Here is a 28,000-nt window from a genome sequence, read left to right on the forward strand (position 1 = left end):
GTAAATATGTTAAATGCAATCAATGTAACGCCCTTCATGTACACACTGTAACCTACACACACAACAAAGAACAATTGGTTGAGGTCAAAATGTTAATAAGGCTTTGATGGAGGGAAAATGACCTGGCTTTTCAAGAGATTTCACACCGAAAGAAACAACAGCCGCTGCGTGGAATAACAATCAAACGCCATTCAGCTGGCTCTCAATTATCTGGGTTTTTCCCTCACCAAGGTCATTATTTTGTCACTTTTTCTTTGTGTAAAATTGCGGCGTAATGGCGGAGGGGCTCGCCATTCAACACTAACAAGCCACATGATCTGTGTGGCTAGCTCTCATCGCCTGGATTAAAAATAAATCTGAGCTGTCAGCAGCATGATGGCCCGGGCTCTCCTGACCTCTACTCCAAGCACTCTGTTGCCTGGTCCGAGCACATGCAAGGGGATCTATCTCGCTGCCATCCTCGCTCTGTGACAGATCCCCCCAAGATGCCAGAACATGAAGACTTGTCAGAGCAGAGAAAAGCATCGGCTCCTGACAGATAATGTTCTTCATGTCACAACACATCCTGGCAGTTGAGCAATTATATAAACTTCATAATATTGCTGCTTTTGTCTGTCTAATTTGACACCTAACTAGAACTTCAACAAATTCCCTCAATAAATATTTGTGAAGGAGGCTCACGGGAGCGACTCTTTCGGGCACATTTATATGAACTTGGGGCGATACGAATGCCATTTAAACATCAGCAGGTGCTCTAAAGCAGACGTGCAGAAGACTGAGTGTTTGACCATACATGTATTTATTTCCTCACTGACCTCTCTTTCTCTCTCCTCTACAAGCGCATTGGCAGGGCCCTGGATGAGGAAGGTAATTGCTTTGGCATACAGTGACCTCTGTCTTCCCACACAGATTCTCCAGTTCTCATTTTACTTCCTCTCTGCCCCCCCCCCCCCAAGCAAAATAAAAACAGCACACCACACATCCTGTGGAAGTCATTTGCTGTGCAGCAAAGTCATTAGCCAGCGCTAATAATTAATACTGAAATGACAACAGCATGATTGTCACCTCTGCAGACACCTATGTGTATGCTGTATGTGAGGAACATCCTCAACATGTTCTTTTATTTCTCTAAAAGCATCTGAAACTTTTTCTTTTTTTTAATGCATATTATATAAATATTTCTGGTCAAAGTGCAAGAAGCACATAAACCACTACAGGGCACAGCTTTATCCAGAACACTATGATAACATTCTGATCTGCCATTGCTTTTAATGTGAAAAAAAAAAAAACACACACACACAAAAAAAAAAACCCACGTATACTAAATCTGCAATGTGTGCATACGCATTAATACACAGATTCAAAGTCACTGCCTCTACATGACAATTTAATGGTAGAGGTGGAAAGTGGAGCAGATCTGGCTGCAGGGCAGCACGAGTTGTGAAGGCAGGTTGCAGCCGTGGTATTGTAGGAGAGAATATTGGCACAGGGTCAGTGTGAGCCAAGCGGCCAAGTTAATGCTTCTCATTTCGCGAAATCCCGAACACGAAGAGACGTGAGGCTGAAGATAACACTGATGCAGCTGTGGGTGCAACTGTGGGTTCAGTAAAGCAGATATTGGCTTTTTAGTTAATGAGTTTCTGTTGATTTACTGTCTGTTTGATTTTAAGTTATTAGCCAACTCATGCAGTAGGAGAAATCAATTTTTTCCCAATGCAGTTAAGCTGTTCATCATTTTAAAGAATTAAAGCGTATTATATCAATTGAAAGTGATTGAAATAAATTCACTACTGGCAAACAGAGACGAACATAACAAGAGCGTTTTGTGAGACTGGTGTTTCTTTCTTTTTTTTCTGCTGATGTCAAGTTGGCTTTAAGTTTTGTAACTAAAAGCAGTGTGTGTGGAGGGGGGGACTCAATGATAGTATAACAAAACAGAAGAAACTGGCAAATGCTTTGTCTCCCAGTAAGTAAGCTGGTGGAACCAAAAACTGGAGGAATACTATAAAGCAAAGGGACTGTCTCAGAGACTGGCACAGTTGGGAAACCACACAGGCAATTTACCTTCAGTATAGCAGACTGCCCATTATTATTCATTTAAAAGCAGTTTTTTCTTCTTTTTGAAAAACCAGGGTGGGTCATCCTGCTTGAAAGCCCTCACAATGTTTGGTGCCATATCCCTTAAATGCTTCAGTTAGTTTTCAACGATGCAGAAAAAAAAAACCTCTTTCTTTTGCTTTAAAAATATTCAGATATAATCACAAAGTTGACTCACTCAGTCTAGCAATATCAGGCTTTCAAAATGGTGAAAGCACACACAGGATTGCCTGTGAAGAAGCCGACTCTTGGTTGGCCGGTGTCAAAGCGATGACTTTAAATGAAGTGAAAATGTGAGATAAAGCCATGAATGTAAAGCCTCCCGGTCATCCCTCGCTTCTGTTTCTCTTACACACAGTCCTCTAATCCCATTTGCCAGTCTCACAACAGGATTACCAGTGCTACAGCGCTCAGTAACCAGTCGCACGCTTCCTCTGATCCATATTCTCCTCCATCACTGGGAACATGCAGTGTCTTCTCCCAGGGGGCAGATCACGCTACACAAACTTCTGTGAACCTAAGTCAATTATGGTTTGGGACACTTCACAAAGACAGATTCCCGTGTCATACAAGCATACGGCCGCAATTAAAACTACTGGATAGGTAAATTTAATAAGATCGATCCATTTGACTTCTAGGAATCCTTGGGTCCTGTGATTCATGTGTATGTCTGGCCTGTACACCACCCCATCAACTAAACAATTTTGCAGACTCCCACCTCCATCCCACCCCCCATGATGGCAATGGTACCACCCAACAACAGCAGGCTCTCAACAGCAGCTGAAGATGACGGTTTTAAACTCATATTTCAGTTTCCACAGATCCCAATTTCAAGAAACTACAAGAAAGGAAAAAAAAATTATAAATTAGGAACCATTTGGACCACACACCACAACCCACAAAGCATCTGCTGCCAACATCATGGTGCCAGACATAAGAGGACGCCCCCAGAGGTTTTGTGCACATGGTGGGATGGGTCAGAGCAGTTTCTTTTTTTTCTTTTTTTTGAGAGGGGGGGAGGTTTTGGCAGCATGAGTTGAACCTGCATAATATTGAGAAGGTGATTTTAATGCTGTGGCTGATAGTGTAGAGTATATTCACTGAAGAACTTATAGATCTAGCCTTTTTGTGTGTTTTGTGACATTTAAAGGTCTGTTTGTAATAAAAAAAGGAGCTGTATGTGAGCAGTTTCCATATAAATAATAGTAGCATGACACTTCATTGATTTTTCTTAGCCCTTCTCTCCTTGTTTGTCTTTTTATAAAGAAATCAGAGCACACGGTCAGCTGCAGAGCAACAGTGGCCATATACCTGGCGGGTCTTCAAGGATATTTACAGTGCACACAGATCAGACTCTTGCTGACGCAGGAGCTTGGACCCGAGCTCTCCGGTTGAAAGGTGGTCGTCCCTCACGCTGATTTCTAACATCTCATCTCGCATTCATTTAAATTCACCTGGCATCCTGCACTGGAAGAAGCTGACTGACATTGTATGCTTCATACGCTGCATGGAAAAAGATGTCAAGATGTAGATGGATGTGCTCAGGGCTAGGAATAAGACAATCGCCTTTTTCACGTATATTAAAGCACTTCTGAAAATAATGCCAGACTTGCAGAATGAATCACTGTTTGTCTACCACACAGCAAGTGGAACAATGTTAAATCAAAACTCTGTTATTCATTTTCCTGTAAGAAAGCAAAGCCACCTGTTTTTTATTAAGATTTGTGTAGGTATTTCTAGGACAGTGTTCTAAAAGAAGTGAAAATGCTGACCTTCAGTTAAACACATGCACAAAACAATCATATCTTTAATTGCTTGCACCGAATTAATAAACATAATAAATCAAGCAGCTGATGAACTGTATATTCATTCCTCTCACTATGGCGACTATGTGGCATGGAGGACAAAAATAAAAGTAACACGAGTGAACCAATTTGCACAGATAGTTTAAGGCATTTTGTTGAAAACTAAACAGACACTTGGAAAAAAAAGTACCATCTCAGTGAGTCATTTTATTGTATATTGATCCATTATGTCATTTTTGTCCTTAAACAAGTGGGACACTGTGCCAATTTCTGCTATGGTTCCGCTTATTCCCACTGCAGTTATTAGTTTCATGAATTTCCTCGAAGCATGTGGGGGTATCTCAGCCTCAAATAGGGCAAATCTTTTCATTTTAGAAAAGTCTTAATTCCTAATATGATTGAAAATAAGTTCATTTTTAAAGCTTCAGGCATTTTTTCCTTTATGTAGGTTGATGGAGGGGGGAAATGAGATTTTGTAGCTCATTTCTATACTGAGTGACCCTTCGCAGTGTAAATCAGCAGGTATCCCTCTCTATAGAGACCTTTTGTTCTGGTCAGGTTTGCACAGTCAGGCGACCTGGTTTCTTTGACCCTGCTGTTAAGTATCAATAATTGCGCATTGGCTGCCGACACCTGCAAGATGCAGAAAAAGTTCGCAGGACGCACCTGTTCCCTAATCGACCTAGCGGCGTTTTGATAATTTGAAGAAGAAGAAGAAGAAAAAAAAAGATGGAGTGAGCATCTTGACAACTTCGGGGTTTGGAGAAATCAAGCAGGAGAGGACGGAGAGTGGTGGCAAATGAGCACATGATGGGAAACGGGCAGCACGAAAGCGCCGACAGTAAACATCTCTGTGAGCGACCGCCGCAGGAAATCCGTGTCCACGGAATACTAATCACAGAATAAGCGACGGGACAAAAAAATGCAAAGCAAAGCCCTAGTAGCGCATACATTAACAAAAAAAAAATGTGGGAATGAAAGAAATAAAAAAACTCGAAACATGATTGCAGCTGTGAAATCTATTAAAATTACTCACCCAAAGAAGATGGAATAACTTCACCGCGACACGGATGGTGTGCCGTGGTAGAAGTTGGGCTTTTTCTTTCCACGCAGCACACGCAGAAAAAAACGGCTTATGTCAAAATAAAGAGTTTGAAAGTTTTCATGATGAAATTAGTCCTGGTGGCGGTGCACGGCTGCTGGAGATCGGCTACCGGATCGCGCGTAAATGCTCACCCTTGGCAGGGATGTGGCAAGTCTGATTCTTTCTCTCTCGCTCTCCAACTCTCTCTCTTCCCCGTCTCTTACTCTCTCTCTCTCTCACTCTCCCTCTCCTGCGCAGTGCTGACTCTGTGCAGGGAACCCCAGCTGCAGGGTTTTGGGTACGTATCTATATTTCTCTTAACATAAGGCAACGAGGGAGTCGGAACACCGGGCGAGACAGGAAACGCTCTCATCTGAGCCAAATGCTCGCTGACTGGAGTGGAGGGAGCCTATCGAAAGAGTTTGACCAAAATAAGTTGGCAAGAAGGGAGCCAGAGACACACGCAGCGTTTTTGGCAAACCGGACGAAGAACCGAAATTCAAACCTGCCAAGTTTTTGGCAGCAGATGGCATGCGTACTGTGAAATGATTGCCTTGCTAGTGAAAGGAAAATCAATACAAAATTATCGACACCTTCAACCAGCGAGAGGAATTTAGCATCTCCCCTCACCTTGAGAATTAATTAAATCCTGCGAGCCACCACATGTTTAAAAGAACTCTCTCATTTTTATTTTTAATTTTGGGAAATTTTGCACTTAGGCACATGTGCGTATTTCTCTTTTTCCCCCAGAATAATTCACACTTTTAAAACACAATGTTTATTCAGTACGCTATTTTATTTTCTGAAGTTTCACATTTGTGCTCCCGGAGTTTTGTTTTTCGCCCAATTAGCAGCAAACTGAGCTCCTGTGGTGACAGAAGAATGCAGCATAAGGCTGGCCTCTCTTAAACTACGGCACCTCTACAGTCACAGAACTCTGAGACCAACCAGTATTAGTTACGATCCTAATTAGTGACAGTAAACACACTATATGTGCCAGCCCTTCCAGATAATAACGCATGCATTTGCAAAACAAATTCTCCTCGAGCCTAGGCAGTGTTTGGACTTTGGTATTTGTTTTGAAGCAGGTGGTTTACACTTACGCTTTTCTTTTTTCTAAAGATTGTGCACCAGTTTTCACATTGCATTTCGAATTATAAACAGAGATTGGACATTAGTAACAAATGGATTACACTTTTATCCATGCTATTTGCATTTTGGAGACGGCACATTACCATTGTGCACCCTCTTTTGTCTCATCTGCTCAGTCATTTAGGAAGGGAGCACTGACCCAAACTAATAGAAAGAGCAGCCTCTGTCTGTCATACCTGGAAGAGCAGTTAGCAAAGTCTAAATCTGAGACAGAACAAGTAAAAAAAATAAATAAATAAGTTACTGTAAAGTGTGCTGGGAAACGATGAAGACTAATGTTGTTGGAGACAAATGGTAAGGTAGTAAAGGAAGGGAATTTAAGGATGGATAACACCAAGAAGAGGAAATAGCTGGACTGATCAAGAAGTCAACTTAAAGGATGTAGAGGGACAGAGTGCAGCGGGAGAGAGGGGGGGTGTGATAATAGAGGAAGAGGTGAAAGGGAGGAGAAAAGGGAGGTTTATCGCAGGAGGAGGGGGGCGGGGGGGAGTAGTTCAGCGGTGAGAGTTATTTAATTGGAGAGTGACATTGGGAGCTTGGCTCGTCAGCTCTTCCCCATCAATCACGCGCGGTCAGGAGATGCCTGAGGTGATGTGGCCCACGTCCTACTCCCTCTAGATCTCACGGCCCACCCCGGCATTTAACCGGCATGCCTCTATTACATATCCTACACCCTCAGTGCTCCATCCCCCCATCAGGATGCTCTGACCTCTGCTCACCTGGCCTACAGTAATCTGCTCCCCTGTGACACGCTCCTTGATGTGTCTTTTTGTTCACCGACTAACAAGAAAAACAGTGAAGGGATACTGTAGCAGCTTGTGGAGCACTAAAATATGACCTCCAAGGACAGAGTTTGATTTTTGTGTAATATGTGTCACAATGCAACAATAAAACCGTTGATAGCTGAAGTGAGTGACAGTATTTCAATGCAGCTAAACCCGTAAAGAGGTGGGATTTAAGAGGCAGCATGTCTACAGTCAGTTCTTAAATCTGTGTTCCGAAAGCAAAAAAAGGGGGGAAATGTAGAGAGGTGTTCCTGGTTTTTAGTGGCCAGTGGACTCAAATCAAGGATCATCCTGCAGTGAGGCCACAGTGCTAATGACTACACAACCATGCCACCTTTGTTTGGGAATGCATGAGACTTTTAAAGATGACAGCAGGATGCCAGAGGATGGAGGGCAAAGGTCTGTGTATTCTCTCCAGGGAAATCTTGGATCCCTGTGTTCATGTGAATGCTACTTACTGTACAGTCATTGTTGCAGGCCAGATACACAGCTTCATGGAAACAGTAAATCCTGGTGGAAGTTGCCTCTTTCAACTGGGTGCTCTGCCAAGCTGCAAAAAATCCTAAGGCATAGAAATGAACTTGTCAGACAGTGTTCACCAAGCTTAAATTATCCAGCTCTCAATCTCAAACCTCTTTGGTATGTGCTGAAAACTTAAAACCACCTAATGACATACAGGACTTAAGGATCTGCTACTAATGTCTTGGTGCTTGATATCACAGAACACCCTCAAAGGTATCCATTAGTCTTGTATTCACCATTCATACACGACTTTTTGCTGACTAAAAGCCAACAAAAAGTCGGTTTCTCTATGTCTCAGCTCACACTCTTAGATCCTCCACCGTTAACCCTTTTAGATACACAGTACTCCTCACAAGTGTAACTCGTTATGAAGTATTGGATTACTGTAATGCAGTGATGTAAAACATTACAGTACTAAAATCAGTACAATTACAATTAAGTTGATACTGGCATTACAAAATTTCTTCAGTTATCTGCATGCCTTTCTTGCCTTCTCACTTACTCAGGTGATTTCATTTCTATACTGGGAGGAGGAGGAAAATGGTGGAGTGGTACAGCCCCGCTCAACAACCTCGCTTTTGAGGAGTGGAGATGTGGATATTTTCTTTTTATTGCACAAAAGGACAAGAGCGCAATGCTAAAGTGGAAACTGCGTCCAAGACAGAAACAACTGCAAACACAACATCGGGTCGTTGTAACCACAGACATCATCTTAACACAGATCTAGCCAAGAAACCAGAGTGATGATAAACCTGAGCGTATGCCGACCCCTGCCCAGCAGCCAAAGCCTGAACTTCAACGGGTAACAAAAACAGTGGTGAGCAGTCAGGCTTGAAGCCTCTGTTTCTACCTGTTCATGTTTGTACAGTAGAATCATTGTGGCGAGCGCTTTAAAGTCTCTTTGCTGGTTTCTTTGCTTTCTGTTGTCAGCTTTGTTTTACATAAATACTACAAGAATGTATACGTGTATGTGTATGTGTCCTCATTAAGATAGAGATCTGTGTTAGTGTGTGGGACTGTAGCCTAAGCTTTATAATGTTAACTGGTAATTATGTGACAATCTGTTTCACAACATTTTACACTGTAACAGCAAAGTAATGTAACAAATTACTCTCTCCAGCGAGTAATTAGGTAATGTACTGCACTGCTTTAAAAAAAAGTAAAGAGTATTGTATAATAGATTACTTTCCTTAAGTAATGATCCCAACAGAGAAAAAGTAGGAATGCAGCGTTCACAGTTTGTGCCTCAAAACTCGGGAACTCTACAGATAATGTCAGGAAACTTTTAAAAACACACATTTGATATTTGGCACTTAATTAGTGCTTCCACTTAATAAAAATAATAATAACAGGACAACTGTACAGTCCTACCCACTGACTTCAGCCACATTTAGTGGATGCAGACCATTCTGCATATCTCCTTTATCAATATCACCAATACTTTCTGCTTTTGTTACTCCCAAGTTTGTTTCTTTTCTCACATTTCCATGTTTGGATCTCATGTATGGTTTATTTTTATTAATCTATTTGTATGTCTCTGTGCGTGTCTCTGTGCGTGTATTTGTGATGACTTGCTTGTTTGCTTAAATGCCTGTTTTACTATGTAAGTGACCTCGTTTTTTAATGTGTTTTTATGCCTGTGAAGACCTTTCGAGCCCTCTGTATGTAATATTGGGTTATACAAATAAAGCTGAAATGAACTGAAGTGAGAATTAAGTGAACTCATTTTACATTTACATTTGCAGTTTCCATCAAAACATACAGCAATATTAATGCTAACTGAACAAGAATATATATGTGCACATACTATTTTCTTTTTTTTAGTTGAGCTGCGCTTCAACATTTTCACATTCTCCTGGGATCCTGGGATAGAAGTCCCTTGTTGTTGGGGTAGAATCGCTGCTCTAACTGATAATGCATAATGCATGGATATAAAGTACATTAGCTGATGCTTATACCAGCAAAGAAATTGGATAATTGACTGTTAATTGCTGATTAGTCTCTGACCTGCTAAAAGATAGTTGACGTTATAATTCCAGTAACTGCCTTTTACAGTCATTGAAAAGAGATGATTGTACCATTGACTGGCCAATTTCACCTCTAAACAAAGTATTGATTTCCCCAGTGGACATTTAAAGAAAAAAAAGGTGTTGCTCTGTGCACGTCTAAAGCGATGTCATAACAGATGTCAGCTTTTTAAAACACTGGTGCCCAAACCTCGTGCTAAAAACAGCCAGAGCAGAAAGCACAGCAGACAGCAGAATAAGGAGGAACTTTACGTGAAGTGATCTGGAGGCTCTCGCTGCGTAGATGCTGCTAAGAAGATCCGCAGTGAAATGTGAAAATGTTTGAGTTTATGAAATCCACTACACTGTGCAGGCCTTTGCATTCTTAAGCTCTGGCAGAGCAATGATTCAAAGCAAGTGACCTTTTCACACCGTGATCTTGACAGTTGGGTCTTGATTTATCATCGAGCTCAATTCCATTTAGTGGTTGTTCTAATTCATCTCTGACTTCTGCCCGTCTCCATAATTGAATCAAGACATTTGCACGCAAGTTAAAATGCCCTCTTAATTGTTCTTTATTTCATTTTAATTCTTCTGTTGATTGATTTTTTTTTTCCTTTTAAGCTCAGACACATCAGGGCCAGTGTTTTGCACAGTGAGGGTCAGGCAGCATGGGTTTTGCATAGCAAACTATACGCAGACATGCATCGCGGTGCATTTCGAGTTCACAAGGCTGCAGAGAGTTGGGGATCAGAGGCAGCAGAGGGGCCTTGATGTTCAAGGGATGAGGCCGGGGAGTTGTTGTCCCCCTGACTCTGGCACCATGACCAAAATACAAAGCTGAGCTTATTTACATATGCTGCATCAAAACATCCTCGCTGCTACTCTATGAGAAGCGGGGATTTGGACTAATCATCCAGCAAGTATTGAACGATTACATTTTCATCAGATGCAATGTAAGAGGGCTGAAAGATCAAGTGAACTAATGGATGACCTAATCGTGGAGGATTGGCTGTATCGATTCAGATGGCCATATCCTCATTGTCTGTCATGCCGCAGAGGCCGGCGGCGGATACGTTTTCTTATTGGCTGAAACTACCATATTCAAGAAAACCTCATTCAGATTACACTAATTTAGCCCGTGCCTCTCCTGTTTCCCTGAGGGTTAAAAAGATTACAGGGTAAGAATGTCAATCTTGCTGAGTTGCAGCTTAGAACTTGTGTTGCGGAGGGTTAGACTTCCAATAATTTACCGTAACAAGTTTTTATCAATCCTACTCCCTTTTTCGATATTTTTTTCTCATATTTCCTCTCCGGGAGATTCCGCAGCGCACAGTTCCTCTTCTTGCATCCACCATACATAAATTGTCTTAATCCTCATTGATATACAGTGTGTTGAAAATGTTGTCATGCTTGCAGATGCAATTTTGCACGCAGGCAAAATTATGACTTGGTGGTTGGTGACACTGGCTGCCAACACTGCAGAGACAGTCATTCTTCAAGGACAATCTTCTGCATCTGTGTGAATAATCAATGTTACTGAGAGTTTATCATGGACTTGTAGCATCTTTCACGTAGCATTGGGCAATATCGCTTCTGCAAAGCACATCTAGGATTAAAGGGACTACTTGCTTAAGATGATAGAGAATCCCTAAAAGAGAGGAGAAAAATCAAGGTAAATACTCGAGATTGAGAAGGGGTGTAGATAACAGACAAGTACAGAGGTCATTCTCAGCAATTTCCCTCCAGACGCGTCACAGCAGGTTCTGAAAGAGAAACGTCTCGCTGCAGACAGACATGTTCATTCACCTCGGTTTGTGTCGACTGAGACAGCATCCTGATCCGAATCCTAATCACGCACCCACTGGCTTGCATTCAGTGGTCTGTGTGTCACAGAGCAGAAGAGCCATGGCAGCTTAGGGTGTGCTCTCAATTCACACTCCAGCCTGCAACTACAAAATCTCTGCAAATGAGAAAAAAAAGGGTTGACAGGGATCTACCTTTGCTATTAATCCCTATCTGAATCGAAAGGCGTTCAGTAGTTAGCTGATTTGCAAAGATCAAATGACTACACAAAGTTTTCTTTAATGACCCACAGAGAATTTTTTCTTGCCAACTTGCTGCTTTTACTCTTTGGAGCTCAGCTTTTTTAAATATTCTCACTTACTGTTTAAGCTGTACAACCACTAATTTCAGCTCTGAATTTTATTCCAGAGGTGTTGCAGGCAGATAGACGCTTTTTTCCTCTTTTCTTTGCTTTTTAAAAAAAAATCCAACTCAACTATTTTTCCAAAAGTGAGTGAATACATATTCTACGAGTCCCAAAACATTACTCCCAGTTGCTGTGTGACTGCTTGGTTAGCAAAAATAACTTAATTATTTATGACATTTTGTTTTGAAAGGAAAAATTCTGATTATGCAGATTTAAGCATAACTGTGATATCACAAGTAGAAAAACTGGTTGATAGCTTTATTAAGTCTGTGCAGGACAAATCTAAATAACATGTCTGGCTTATTTCCCCCTCAGCATTGCTATGGATATTTTGGTTATATGCACTGTTGGTCAAGTTACTTGAAAAAAGTAATTAATTACTGATTACTTCTCCAAGAAAGTAATCCTATTATTTTACTGATTACTTATTTTCAAAAGTAATTAATTGCTTTATTACTTAGTTACTTGTAACTGAAAACATGATGGACAACCTGAATATGTAATAAAGCAATAGACGTTTCAGCCCAATTCTGTTTTTCTCTGCATAATCCATCATATAAAATTGAATCAAATGAAAAAGACCCTTTTTAAAATTGTTTTATTAGTTTTAATCTTTTAACTTTATGCACATTGCATCAAGCAAAAATGTAATTATATGCAACAGTCTTTGACTTGAAGAAAATTGTTTAACATTTAAACCTATTTTCTGCATATTCCAGCATATAAAATAAAATAATGTTTTGTGTTTACACTCTTTCAAAAAGAAAGAGGAGTGGGGCCGTGCCGCAGCGGTCATGTCAGTGGGGGGGATCCGGGGAGCTTCTCTGTGAATTTCACATTCCCGTGGCAGCGTGCTAGGTGCTTGCTCAGATTTGAAGTTTAATTTTTCACTCTAGGAAGAAGTTTTCTTCCCACGCAGTGTACAGCGGACACTAATGTTTATGTCACTTTTTACGGAATCAAACTCAAAGTAATGTCAGTGCTTCCAAGCTTTAAACGCTGCATGGTCGCACTCTGTCCCACACTCCATATTATCCATTGTTGATCTACACACATCTGTGGCTGCCACGGCTGTCACACGCTCGTACGTCATTGTCATGAGACACTCTCACAAACAAAATCACGGTTTAGTAATGCAGCGTGCTTATGGGAAAGTAACAGTAATCTAATAACAGTTTTTGCAATAGTAATCCTTTACTTGACTCGTTACTTGAAAAAAGTAATCGGATTACTTTGCACTCTCTACCTGATAGTATAAATTAGCTATAGAGACCAAAAATATTTTTTGTACCAGCACGCTTGGTTGTGCTGCATAGTTGTCCATTTAATATGGTGCAATATTGTTATTGAGTCACTTTTAGAGGCAGCCACCATTTTTCACTAATGAAGGGCCGCCAGAGTTAGCAAAGATTCAGAAAGCAAAGCTTAATGAATGCTTAAAGGGACATCAACAAAACCTTCATCAGATTGAAATTTGGTTTATCGTCTATTCCCAGCATCCCCTCAGTGTTTTATTTGCTCCCTGAAAGTGCTGTTGTGACCAATTAACAACCGGATCTCCTCCACAAACATCCACCTTTAAATCTAAATCTTATACTGGGGATGAGTTCAACATTTGAAAGGTTTAAATTCTCGCATTCAAGGCAGTTGGTGAGCGAAAAATTGTCTTGGTGCAAACAAACAAACAAAAATTGTACAAACTGGAACACATTTTGTACAAATGTGTACGAATTGCGTTCCAGTGTTTCTTCTATGCTTGGCTCTCTCCCTGAAGGTCCACTTGCATGCACCTATATGCGATTTCACCACAGACCTCTCTTTTGGAAAGAGCAAACATCAACTTTCATGTCAAACTGACCCAACCTACACGCTGAGAATTAAACAGCAGATTTCAGTGGAGAGGGCACGCTGTCCAAGCCTGAAAGTGATGCTTCTGGCTCACTTAAGGATTTCACATGAATACTGAGAATTTGTCCCCCCCAGTGTCAGACTGTCAAAACCGAATATTTGCCCTAAGGTAAGAGTCACAAAAGTTTTCAATCACACCTGAAATGTACACATGTATAGGTGTGAGTTTGGGTATCAAAAACAAAGCATGAGACAATATTTAGATGAACTGCAGACGGAGTTCCAGAAGTGTTTTGATACTTTTTAAAATTTATTCTTTTTAGTCACCCCATCTGCCAGCATCTGAAGGAATCTGGAACTTAAACGTTTGTAGCTACAAGTGGTGCATACTTGATGCTAACTAATAAATCTTGTGTGAAATATTACTGTAAAGGTGCCTCTCCATCCTCATGCGGAATTGCTCTTTTACCTCGACGCACATAATCATTTAAGGAAACTGCGTGAGGTTACATCATTTTATCAGTTTCTACTTCATTTGTTGTGCCTCCAGCACCAGCCTTTTCGTTTTGCATTTCTGAAAAGTGACAAATATCGCAAGCTTTTGACAGCCAGCCTTGCCTGCACGTCACCCGGATGTTTTTCTTTCATTTTGAAAAAAAAAGGAGAACAAATATTGTCACCTTGTGTTGCATACAATGAGAAAAGGAGAAAGAAAGAGCAACTAACAAGCACAAATAAAATAAAAATGAGGACCGGATGAGGCAGAGGCATAGATGAGGAACAGGAAGGGACAGTAAAAAAAAAGGCAGAGACATTGGCTTTGTCATGACAGTCTCCTCTCCCATGGCGGGGAAGATGTGTTCACATGCTCCAGTAGTCAGGTTGAAAAACCCAGGCCTGTTGCATTCACTCGAGCAGTGCAGGAGCACTCATGGTTGCCTGGTTGGCAAAGAGCTTGTTATCCCCCTACTCCTTCATCTGCTTGCGCCTCTTCTTTCCACATCCCTTCTTCTCACACCCCAAGCATCTGCATTCTGTTTGCTTCAACAAGCCCCCTCCGCTTTTCTTGGCCACCGTGTAACAAGGAAACAAGCAGCGCCTTTTTTATTTTTCTAGCAAAGACACAGGTGAAGACAAGCAGCACAGCCAGCAGCCCAGGTGGTGTTTGCGTCAGGCAAAAGCTTCCTGATCCTGAAAATCAAATGCTGTCCCATCAAACCAAATCCGCTGCTCCCGCCGTGCCTGAAACGTCCTGCTGGTGACAAATGTGAGTTCCCAGTCTCAAAAAAAGGAAATGAAGAGTGATAATCTAATGGAATCGGTCAACCAACAAGTGTCAAATGGGAATACACACAGGCGCGGGTGAGCGGCTGGGTTGACTGAATACGCTGGATAATGAAGCCGAGAGAAGTATAACAAGTCTTCTTCCTCTTATTGAGCATATTTCAAAGATTTCTCGTTAACTCCAAGAGTTTCTTTTCTGCCCATTAAATTTTCTTTCCATCTTTATGTGAATGGGACTGTATGAGTCAAGAGCACTTGCTGAGTCAGTGGGTGGAGGCCAAACAGAACCAAAACAATAACAATCATTTTTACAAGTTTTTCTTGAAGCTCATAAAATGAATACAAAATATTTTAAAATGGCACACAATAGTGGAGGGAGTCGGTACTCTATTCAGACTAGAAAGACAAGGACAAATACCCGCAGTCATCTGTGGAATACCTCCTTCTTTAAAATGATGTTTTAAATTATGTTGCCTCGATTTGCAATGGAGCCTTGAAACTGGTGTGAAGAGCCTTCTGAAGGTTGTTAACTTTATTTTTTGAGCGACTGGCTTGTGGGGGTCCACCTTTGCGACTCAATCCATGAAACTTGATACTGGATTGCCATGCAGTATATTAGGTTACATTACATTGCTTCTTACTTACTTACTTCCAACATAAAGCCATTTGTCACACTTCTGGTCCCAAACACTTCCACTTCCTGGACTCCTTGAGTTGGTGTTTAAGTTTGAACAACAACCTGAAAATAAACAGCAAAGCAGAAAACCAGTACAAATGTACAAGCAGAAATGGAAGCTAAAATGCAACAAACTGCTTCTCATCACTGCATTTGTTAAGATGTCCAAGCTCTAACTAATGGGTTTGGGTTAGCATGCACACTGGCTTTTTGCAAGCATCTGCACAGACAGCATGCTAACGCAAAGCTAGCAATAAACCCTGATGACGCTAAAACAAAGTTGTGCTAGTAGAATATTATATACATCTGGTTATTTCTGTCCTGAATACAGTTTGCACTTTATCATCACATCCTTGTCTCTTTGTTGCAATAAAGATAAAAGTGATGTCCACATCTCCACTTCTCAATAACCACTTTCCTCCTCCCTGCATATAAGCTAATATCAGCTGATTGTAATGCAGGCATGCAGGAAACAAAAGGCCTGTTTAATGTTTTGTTTTTCTTTGTATTTGCCTGTCATGTGGATAACTGAAGGACCTTTGTAAAGCAAGTAGCAACATAATTGTACTGTAACTGTAATTTAAGTACGGATTACGTGGAGTAATGTGTTACATTATAGAATTCGTGAAACATATAATGTGATTAGTGTCTTGCTAGAGGGGATTTATTTATTTCAGAACGCAAGCTCCTTTGAAACTCTGTGTTGTAACCTATGCCGGAAACTTACGTGCACCTTCCTGGAAGTGGCCTACACGTCACATCAGCACAGTCTGCAACTATTGTTGTGCTGTTGATTCCTCCTGTGCATTTCTGACTATTTTTTTCACCTCAGTTATCAACAATCATAGCCTCATTTTAAGGACTTACATATGCCAGCAAATTCCTAGAGGCAGATTGTCTTAACTACTGGATGTGAAGGAATGAACAAAGAAAAAAAATACTGATCATGACAAAGCATGAGGACCTAGGAGGGAAAAGGTCCCAGCATTTGATTTGCAGCAGCTGGCACTCCATATAAAACACTGGGACATGACCACAAAGTTATTACCACATAAAACACCATGCGCAAGCACGAACACTGGTGAGTGGCATTGGTCACTTCTTTAGGTTATGTTGTAGGCTTTACTGAGACTCACTGCAGAAAGCTAAATCAGTCATCACACTCAGCACTGACGAGATTAAGATACCGCCTCATTTATTGAAGTGATAATTGATTAACGGTGCTAAAACAAAAAGGATTTCCCAAGTTTATCACCCTCAATGTTGAACACATTTCTCCAATTTTGCCCCCCTGAAAAATGCGCGATAGTTTCCTTTGCTTTTCAACCCCATGAAGAGGATAGACAACTAAGATTTTCAGAGGCCAAGCTAGTTTACCCCGGGGACTGCTTTTTACAGTGTTACATATGAATTATTAAATGTTATGGCAGAGCTACATGAGTCTATCATCACGCCATTATCGACCATTGTTTGGAAAAAAATGTGATTTTTTTTTGCCAGGTGTACAGTCTACATCTTTTGTCACGTTTTTTTTTTTATCACACTAACCTGATTTGCATAATTATCAAGCTGATTAACTTGAGGTTGCCAAGTAAAATGAAACGTGCTTTTCTCTACTGTGTCTCAAGAAAGGATCAGACGTTTTTTTAATCTTTTTGTTGTTGTTGTTATTCTTTGTCATTATTCTGAATGTAATATTGAAGAGGGTAAGGTAAAAAGCATCACTGTTTCACTTTAGATACATTTCCTCAATCATGAATAGATACAAATATCAAGATATTCTTGCAAGCAGATATCTAAATGTATGAAATTTCCTGCTCAGAGAGACAAAAAGGGAAATAAAAAGTAAAAGAGGGAGGATGACAAATGGTGATTAAATCCATTGTGTGAAAAATGTGTGCAATCAGTATATGAAATAAAGATCAAGTAAGAATGAGCTCAGCTGATTATCAGTGTGATCGAAAAACAAAGCCTTACACTGCACATCACAAATTAACTGCGCTCTGTTCCTCCACCATTTCCCTCTCTCAGTGAATTTTTTTTCCCTGTCTGTTTCTAACTTTTAACACTTTGATTTCTCATGTGAGGACAAACCCACATCTGAAATTGGAAAAGTTCTCCAGTGGTGCGGCAGCAGAGCTCGGTGCAGAGTGGCAGCAGCTGATTGAGCTGATGGTCTGAGTTTCTGAAGGCCTGTAAGCCTTTTCAAGAAAGGCCCCCATGGGTTTTCCCCTGGTTCAGGAATGTGCTGGGGCCATGCTGGCTTCAGCTGACAGGGCCCCCCTCAGGCCCCAGTGGCTGCCAGGATGAAGAGAATGCTCCGAGTAGACACACACTGACAGGAACTGATGTGGTCGTCCGCGTCCGTCACAGCTTTCATTTCCCGCACTATGCCACGGATCCCCTTGCTGGGTGACATTAGTGACACTGTCTTTTAATCTGTTGCAAAGAGCTTGACCTGCGGAGCCCGTCTCCCGAGGATAAGAACAAACTCATGGCTACCAGAGCCCAGATGGAAACTATCACTTTTTGTCCCGGGAAGACCTCACCACAGTGACATCCCCTGATCTGGATCTTGTTTTTCTTCCCCAAGAGAAAATCTCAAGAGGGAGGGGGAATAAAAAAAAAGGTAGTGGGCTGGAATGGTGCACGTTGTGAATGTTGTTAGTGATGATGCCGATCAGAAAAACAAGAGAAAAAATGCTGGAAACACATACCTCTAGTATTTGAAATCTAAGGGTGACTTCAATTTGAACTTCTCAATGGTCTTGTCTTGTGAAGGCCCAACTCCCTCCGCGTGTTGTCAAAGCGTTTTGACGTATTGTTTCAGGAGCGGGAACGAGAGGGTGTGCCGGCGTAGACAGAAGCCTGCATTTGGCGAGCGAAATTAAAGGTCATTTTAAGAAAGTGAAAATTAATGTGAGCTATCAATTTCAGCCTTTAAAAAATGTGACATATTTCAGTGTGACACATCTTAATTAGGCCATCAATAGCATGGCAACAGTGGCTAATGGTCCAGGAGACACAACCAGGATAAGTTGCCTTCACTTTAACTGTTGTGGACACATTTAAATGGCATTGTTAGTACTTTTCTTTTTTTTTTGTACTGCTTCTGAAAAAATAATTTGCGCTGCCAACATGTGCTTTCTGATGGTAAAGCATATGCATATTAATGCTCCTGCAGCTATAGCCGAGGAATATCAATATCAATACTGAGTTTGCAACGTGATCTCAGTCTTTGGATTTAATTTTATAAGTGATTGTGAGAGCGAATTGGACTGTCTGCATGGATCTAGGATACTGAATGTAATTTAATTAAGTTTTCTTCTTGAAAAGCTGAACAATCTTCCGCCAACCGATTTGAGTTTTTCGAAATGAGGAACCTTCTTCATTAGCAACACATTCTTTAAACTGTTCCAGCTCCCCCCCCCCCATCCAAAAAGAAAAAAGAAAAACACCCACCCCTTTCTGCCCAGAGAATAAATAAGATAAGGGAGAGCAATGAACGCATCCATCATTCAAAGTGGAAAAGGGTAATTTAGCTTGGCCCTCCTGACAGCTTTACAACTTTGCACGCTATTCTATTTTAATTGGCAATCATGAATTAACTGAATGAGAGCCCTGTTCACTGCCGATGTCTTTCTCATTGCAGCTTTTAATTGGGTTGACTTGATGAGTTCCTGAGATAAAACCAGACAATATATTCTCATGATTGGCAACTCGTTTGTTGCCATATAATTAGGCTGCAGACAAATCAAGCACATGACTGTTTCCTCCTCAGATGGGGCCCCATCCCTTCATCAGACACGTCTGGCGGGATTGAAGGAGCGCTACCATCGGTACAGTGGAGCGTCACGTGTGACATGATGGATATTTGGTGTTGAATTTGAACAGGCGTTTTTGCATCCGAAGGCTTTAATCCTGCTCCAACTGTTGCCGCTTTCACCCTTGAGTGTCGTGTGGGACGGTCATGGAACAAAACAAAGAAGACAATCAGTTGCTGCAATAATCTGATTTTAAATATATATCCGCCCGCTCCAACAGCACACTGAGCTGGGACTTCTTTTTATTTTTTTTTTAACTTGCTGGTTCTTAATGATTAAGACAACCCCCGAGGCTCTTCAGACTCACCCTACAGTTTTACATATAAGGTCAAATGTTCAAAGCTTTCTTCCATTCTCCCTCCATTTTAAAAATAGGGGAAAAAAAGGGAATTAAACATTAATGGGCTGATGAATAAATATTGTGTGTCTCCAGGACTCAGCACTTTCTCTCATTCCTGCAACTGGCTTAATTAACTCTTCCTGAAGCCTTTTGTAAATTAACACATCTCTTTCAGTGTCCTTCGACATTGTTTTTCTTTTTTCCCCCACATTCTCTTCTATTTCTTCTTCTTCTTTTTTCCAGTCAAAATTAGTTAGGCAGCTTTGTAATGCAGCAATGTGCCACATGGAGGGACGCATAATTATTCGACCTTAGAGTCACTATTTTAACTTACAGTGCAGATTTTTTCTTTAGATGTAGCTCAGACCGCTTGCTCAAGGCGAAAGCTTGCTTGGGATGTTTTTTCTACTTACCAAATAGTATGCGGATCACTTCTGAATATAAGACTCTCGTTTATGATATTCAGAATACCGCAGGCCAAGAACTGGGACTGCATTTTGGACAGTTCGGTACTTTGGTATAGGAATAAGACTCATGCTTGTCTCAGCTGTCTCGACTGCTGTCTTGTATCCTATGACTGTTTCTTTGTGTATTTTGAGCCTTCTTGTACGGAGTCACAGACATCTTCCCAAAAAGAGCTCACCTGATCTATTATTGAATATTTTCTCTTTTAGTATTCCAACAGACAGCGGTTAGGTGAGAGGCCCAAGCTGTAAGTGCTTTCATCTTTGGTCTTGAACTGTCAAAGCAGGAGTGAAAACTCTGTGAATTTTAAAATGGTCTAATTTCAAATGCAATCGACCAGCCGCAAAAACGCCACCTACGAAACAATCGCTGCTTGATTTCAGGAAAGCAGAGGCTTTCCTTATATGTGGCTGGTGTATGGAATGACAGCTGACAACACTGACAGGTTTTATCAGGATGTAACATATCTGGGTGATCCAAGCTCGTGTTCACTTACAGTACTGTGCAAAAGTCTTGAGCCAGCTCTCATTTTTTTTTATATGCTGCTAGGAAAATGGGAAGTATGTGCAGCAATTTAAACATGGCAAACATACATGGAAATAAAGAGTCTAGAATAAGTAAAGTCAATATTTGGTACGATCGCCTTTATTCTTTAAGACAGCCTGAACTCTCTTAGGTGAGCTTTCCTGTCATTTTGTTCTTCACAATCAGTTCTTCAAGCCTCTTGAAGGACATACAAAGCCCTTCTTTGGACGTTGGCTGCCTTTTGTTCTGTTCTTTGTTAAGATGATTCCTCACTGCTACACAACTACACAATTCATAACTGATGGTGTTTCATGTTGTGTTTTTTTTATCCAGGTATGCAGGTATGATCAAAATCTGTAGTACACTTCTGTGTTTACAATCCCATCGGTTTTGCCAACACCACTGGCTGAAGTGCAGCCCCAAACCATGACAGAACCTCCACCGTGGTTTCCAGTTGGCACTCACCGTTTTACCATTCTCCTGACGTCCTTTGTACATACTGACAATGATTTGAACGAAAAACCTAAAATCTGGATTTTCAGTCCAGTTGTTGTGTAATTTTGCACACCTCATCCTTTTCTCCCTGTTTCCCTTCCTTAAGAGTGGCTTCCTAACAGCCACCCTTTCACTGACATTTCTGATGAAGCTTTGGTGAACAATAGATGTATCAATGAAACAGCCACAGGCATCTCTCACGTTCTGTGTCAGGTCTACTATTTATTTTCCCTATTTCTTAAAGACAACACACTCAGATTCTTGTCCTCCACTTGTCCTGTTTCGTCAATTTTTTAAAGAACAAGCTGCACACACACACACATATATAAATATATGTACAGCTAATGGGTCTTGGGAATCACCCTGTTGGTCCAAAAATACAGTTTTATGCCTATCAAACGGTCAACGAAAAAAACGGGAACAAACTATGGATTTTTGCAACATGCTGCTAGTAAGAAAGTGTATTAAGATACAACTGAAAACTTCTGGGTTCTGGGCTAAGTTGTCTTTTATGTATAGGTACAGATACAACAGTGGTTCATCCTTTTGAGTTGGGTACCTTTTTTATCTTTAAATGATTCATAGGTCAGTGTCAAGTGGTTTAACAAAAACAAATGGTCAGGTACAAGGACTCAGTTAAAATGAGTGAAAACCAGCTATTGTCCAAAGAAAAGCTTTGAAAGTCCTTCAGAAAGCCTTAAGAACTATACCTCAAGGCCACTTTCAAATATTACAGGAAAATGTAGCTCCTTGGAACTTAAATATAAAGAAATGAGTTCTGGCTCAAGACTTCTGCACAGTACTATTTGTGCAGTGAGGAGAAGTTTAATTCTAGACTAAGGCTGAAACTTCATTAAGACAAAAACTAAGCATCTTCCCCAGGAAATGATTGACAAAACACAGTGAGATCACAGTATTATAAATAATACAACAAATCAGTGTACCATAAGGTTACTTATGTCATAAAGTCAGGAGTTTTGCAAAAGCTTAATTACACCACAATTCAAATGTGAAACATTTTATGGCATTAAATTTTTGTCATACCTGCCTGTCATTGTTACTAGACAGTGGCTCAAGGCTTCTTATGAGATGCTTGGTGATTGTTCAATTGAAGCTGTATCAATAGAAAGATTTAAAAAAGAGATTAAAAAAGGTTAACAGTGGAATAAAAGAAACATCTGCTGACGTTTTCTGCTCAGAATGCAGTCCCTGATTGTACATTCTGGGTACAGAGGACATTTCTGCACAGTCATTTCAGAGACTTTATCCTAATGTACTGGTGCTGTCAGTCAGAGTGCAGCTCCTCTCCCTGGCTTATATTGTTTGTTTTTTGCTTTGCCCTATGCTCTCCCCTCAGATTCCTCCCAGTCACATGTGATGGCAGATGATAAATGTGACGTTACTCCATCACAGGATCATTAAATGTCAGGTCCTGGCGTGGCAGCGGAACGTCATGGCAGAAAGTCAATGGCGTGGGTGAGGGGTGGTGCATAGAGGAGGAATCGCCTAGTGGAAGAGCATGCTGGGAAGGATCAATGGCTCATCTAACACCCGCATGCCCACTGCTGAACCAGGCAAGACTACTCGTAGCCCTCACACATTCCCTGCCTGGCAATGAGGTAAACCAGCTGCTCAGAGATGAGTTTGCACAGTCAGAGGCAACCAGTTGTGGTGGTTTGTTGATGTATTACAAGCAAGGGTGGCGATAAAATGAGGAAAGTTGGCTATGTGTTATCACATCCCTTCTGTGTTTTCAAATTAAAATTATCTGTCTTTTTTTTTTTTTTTTAATAAAAACAAGCCGCAAATTAAGACAAAAAATCAAAATAGATGCAGGCACAGCAGAGAGGCAGTGGATAAACCAGGGAATGCTGGACATATCAGTCTTCGCTCATTTGTTTATTTCCTATGATCTCCTTTTATATGGATCAATGCCATACTAAGCTTACTTTTGTAATATAGTTAGTGATATGTATCCATTCGCATTCAAAATAACCTTTAAAGAAAACCTTCCTTGAAGACCTGTTTATAACTATTAAGTTATGACTACAAGGATGCCAATCATGCTGTCATCGTGTGAGCAGAAATTAGCTAATGATGTATTTACTTCACTGAATCTAGTTCAGCTCAAGTGCGAGCCGTAGAAAAGGAAACCTTTATTGAACTCACGATGCAGTTTCATTCAAGGACGGTGATAGTAGGACACATCTTTAATGAAAAAAGACACGTAAAGCTGAAAAACTGTCCCCTCATCATAGTTCTGCAAAGAACTATGAAAAGGAAAAACAGCAAGAACCTAACATAAAACCGGATGCAAAATTGCTTTTCAAGCAGAATTCAAATATGTAAACTTGTATTTGTGTTTGACCTTTATATATGGATAATAAATCATTCTTATCGGTTAATGTCTTCTCCCACAGAATTCATCTTTCAAAGGCAGGATTTCTGCTTAATTGTTCCTCTCTGTCATTTTCCTGTATTCCCTACATATCCCCACAGTGCAGATTTGCAATAGTAAGGTTATGAAGATTAAAGCAAGTCAAAAGATCGATTAAGTCTTTAAAGAAACGCTTGACATTAGCAAAGACCGGCACAGTCAGGCAGTATTAATCACTGGCATTACATTACTTCACTACTCAGCAACCAAAGTAATGTGTTACATCGTTTGTTACTCTCATTACTCCCTTCAGATTCTTGCAAGGTGCCTTTAAACAACTCCAAGGCCTAAACACTGGTAGTAAACCGTTTGCATTCAAAAGAGAAAAGTGTATTAGAAGCACGAAAGATAAGACAACGTGTTCTCCCCATCAGCCAGCATTACCATCCTTACAGTGATCACCATGGTGATTTTCTTAAATTTCTCAACAAAAACCAGCAGGCAATTTATCTGTGTCTATTTAGCAAAGAACCTACAAGGACAAAATGTGTACATGTAAGAATACAGTTTTGAGACACTCTAACTGAAAATCTCCTCTTTCCATATCCAAGTCTTGCACAAATTTTGCTTTGTTTTTTCTGGCCTTGTCTGACAGAATCTTTCCAAAATCACCAAACACCTTTCATGTACATATATACTGAGTTTGTGCATGTTAATGAAAGTTTGGTGACACTCATTAATCTACCCTGTCACAGATGGTTAATGAGACTTGCAACAGCAGCTCTTCACAGCAGTAGGATCCATATGTGTCTCCAAAGTGAGAGGGATGTTTTGTGCATTTGTAATTTTTTTAAGGATGAGAAGCATGATTTAAGTTACATTTGAATGTTGCATGGTTGTTGGTTCCTGATGGGTTGATCTGAATAAGAAGAAACTGCTAATCTAATAAAATTACCCACACAAGTATCTATAGAGTGTACAGAGAACGTGAGCATCAGCTCTCTGTGTGCAAATGTCTTCTTGATGTCAAAGGTCAGCGAGGAATGGCAAGACTGCTTTAAGCTGAGAGGCAGGCAACTAACTCAACTTACCACTTTTTATAATCAAGGTAAGCAGAAGAGCATCTCTGAATGCAAAACAAATTGAATCTCGGGAGCTACATCAGCAGCAGAAGACTTCATTGGGTGTCACTCCTGTCAGAATATGAAACTGAGGCTACAATTAGCATGTGCTCACAATAAAACAAAAAAATGTCGTCTGATCTGATGAGTCTTGATTTCTGCTGCAACATTCTGATAGTAGGGTCAGAACTTAGTGTAAATAACTTGAAGGCATAGATAATGCACCATGTCACAGAGCTCACATCATCTCAAGCTGCACCTCTGGGATGCGGTAGAACAGGTGATTTTCATTGCGGATGTGCAGCTGGCAAATCTATGTGACGTGATCATCCCAATATGGACCAAAATGTCTGAGGAATGTTTCCAGCACCTTGTTGAATCTGTGTCACAAAGAATTAACGCAGGTCTGAATTCAAACGAATTCATTTGCTCATAAGTAAAGGTTTTTCATCACATGTCAGCTGAGACAGTTGCAGAACGCTTGTGGCATCGCCACTGCTGCCTCCTGATTATATTTAGCAGACATGGGAGTAGTATTGTTTCTCTAATTTAACAGGAATGCTTGCATAAACAAATAGGCATATTTTCTAAAAATGATGAACACTGCATTTTAATACAATTTAATCATAAAAACAGACTTAAGGCAGTGCGACTTGGTGACGTGAACGTGGGCACTGAAGTTGCTGTATTTAACTGTGAATATGTTAAGCAATCCCAGTCCCATTTATCCTGCAGTGAATATTTTTGTTGTTACCATGGAATCACATACAGGACAGAGAGGACAATGCTTATTGAAAAGAGCCCAATTTTTCATGCGGTAATAGTCTAAAGGCTATTGAAACAGTAATGTAGCTCGCCTCAAGGAGTGCAAACAGCCAGACAGGGAGAAGAACAATAGGGATTCATCAAGCAGCACCCTCTAAAGCCTCGGATCGTGACAGAGTTAAATGAATTGGTCTATCAGTGCGACACCTGAGAGACAGTCTTTGGGAGTCTGTCAAGATAAACTCTTAAGGATCTTGCGGAAGGTGCATTGCAGCAAGGTCATCGTCACATTGCATCAAACAGGGCGCTGGGAAGGGAGCTTTTGTTCTCTTGTGTGAAGTCCCATTTGCCAGAGGTAACAATTAAGACTCATCTGTCAGCACACACACTAATGTGTTCATTCGTGATTCCACACTGGAAATCTTCTCCTGTTCGTTGTGGTTTCATGGTCATCATCAAATCCCAAGGTGTTCCAACAAATGTCATGAGGAGGTTGGAATGAAGTCTGTCATCCAGAGAGGATTTTTAGCAGCTATAACATTGTTTAAGTTGGGGGTCAGCTGCCTCTGAGGCCGTGATTTTTTTTTTTTTTTTTTTTGTATTTCAGCTGCTTGAAATGATCATCTGGTGAAAATAGAGTGAAAGGCGTATTTCAGTGTCACACGATCTTGATACCAACCAATCTCCCAGTCTCCCTGCTGTCCCTGGGTTGCCCACTCGGTTACAGTGAGCTTTATCAGATGTGACAGCTCCGGCCCAATAAAGTGGAGGTCTTTAACAAGTGTTCTTTTAGTTGAATTTGTACAGAGTGGCGATGGAAGATTGCATCTCCCATCTTGAAGCAATTTCTTTCTCAGGTTTCTGTGCAGTTTGATGGTTTTTCATAGCTGAAGGTCAGAGTTTGTACTCAGGGTTATCATAAAGTTAACTTTACAAGGATTTTATTGCCACAGAAAGAGATATAAAAACTACCACAGCACTATGTAAACTGAATTATGATGCAAATGTCACACAAGCCAGAGAATATAAGAGCAATGTATACTTGATTCTGAGCATATTTCAAGCAATAATGAAGTCGCACTCGAACAAGAGGGAGCTGTTTGGGATTCAGGCTTTTGGGAAAAACACACTGCGAGTCAATTCCAGCAGGTCTGTCGGAGAGTGTGACGGAGAGATAAAGGAAAGGCAACATTGTTTAAGTCTTGATCCTGATGCAGCACTCCTCTGCTGTGGGATTGCACTCTAATACATTTACAATGTAGAAATCAGCCTCATCCATTGTCCTCTTAGCCTCATTGCGCAAATATGCTGAAAGAACCCGAACATTTTACCCCCATCTCAAGATTACACTTTGGCTGTTTCCTTGCCCTGCCTCTCCACCCCTCCCCCCGGTCTCTTCTCTTTGAAACTCTTTCATTTTGCAAACATCTGCTGGCAAAGGGGAATCCCTAATCTCTCAAGGGCTTTCTTTCAAATTTCATTATTGAGACAGAATGCAGATTTGAGCTACTGCAGACACTGCCCTGTTTTTATATTTTTCATTCCTTACTCTGTTTAAATAGATTTATGAAAAGAGCAATCTAATGCCCACCATACACTAAATTACACATGCTGCGATTCTATGCTCCAAACCAGCTTGTAATAGTCTTAGTGATATTTTGTCTTTGTATATATACACATGCTATTTGAAGTTTTGTCAGTATATGTAGTAGTATTTGTATTTCTATAAAAGTATTGTCAGGAAACACTTTGCTTCGATTAGTAGGAAAGGTGAAAGTTCAATAAATTCCAGCCTTTGATCCATAAAACTTTATGTTTTTATAATAAAGCAATTTATTTATTTTATCAAAATAAAAATGTCAGCTGGCAAGTGACTAGTTGGTGGATATGACCTTGTGACTGAGCCATCTGTTAAGCATTTTTTGGGTACAAATGCTGGTTCAATTACCAAAATCAAACAAACAGTGAAGCAACAATGAAAATTAAAAATAGTCCAGATTTTGGCTCCGAGGAATCGGTGTCCTACGGAGTATTAGTGCCACATTAGGAAGAAAAATGGTGTCCATTTTGAGATTGGAGTCAAAATTTTGTGTAGATGAGTTAGTGAAAGAAATTGATCAGCTGTCTCATTGTATCTTGTGATAGAACGTATATCTTCTTTATTGCAAGAGAGTGTAACCACTGGTATCCTTGCATATGTCCACAACCAGCCATTTAACTTTGTACAAATCCAGCCAACTCTTCCAAACTGTGTTTTCTCCTTCTGATGAGAGGAAGCTTTTGTACCATCTTTTTAACATTGTTAAAGTTATTACCACACTGTGTGCTAAATGTCCTAAAAGAGAAATAATTTCCTTGTAACTAAAACCAATTCTTCCGTATGATTTCACTCATCTACACAATGCATTTTGCAGAGGATATAACAGCCGTGGATATAGCAGCTTGTCTTGAAACAACTGTAATCTCCAGGCATCTGTGAAAAAGAGAACTTACAGGGTTTAGCAGAGTTAAAAGTTAGCAGGAAGTTAGCTAGGTTAGCTTTCATCTAGACGGTAAAAGATTTCTAAAAACTGAAACACAGCTTCTGCTGTAACTCTGAATGCCACCAAAGATGAAA

The 28,000-nt window shown here is 40.5% G+C and overlaps 1 protein-coding gene across 1 annotated transcript in view; it reads right to left on the reverse strand.

Moving 5' to 3' along the window:
- The window catches only part of LOC116329634 (cadherin-7-like), a 108,271-nt gene extending 103,023 nt beyond the window's left edge, over window positions 1-5,248 (reverse strand). The window contains exon 1 of the mRNA XM_039617023.1: window positions 4,939-5,248. The gene's annotated coding sequence lies outside the window, so the exon portion shown is untranslated. The remainder of the gene's footprint in view (window positions 1-4,938) is intronic.
- Between the last annotated feature and the right edge of the window lie 22,752 nt (window positions 5,249-28,000).

Source organism: Oreochromis aureus, linkage group 9, assembly GCF_013358895.1.
Source record: "Oreochromis aureus strain Israel breed Guangdong linkage group 9, ZZ_aureus, whole genome shotgun sequence".
Classification (NCBI taxonomy): Eukaryota; Metazoa; Chordata; class Actinopteri; order Cichliformes; family Cichlidae; genus Oreochromis; species Oreochromis aureus.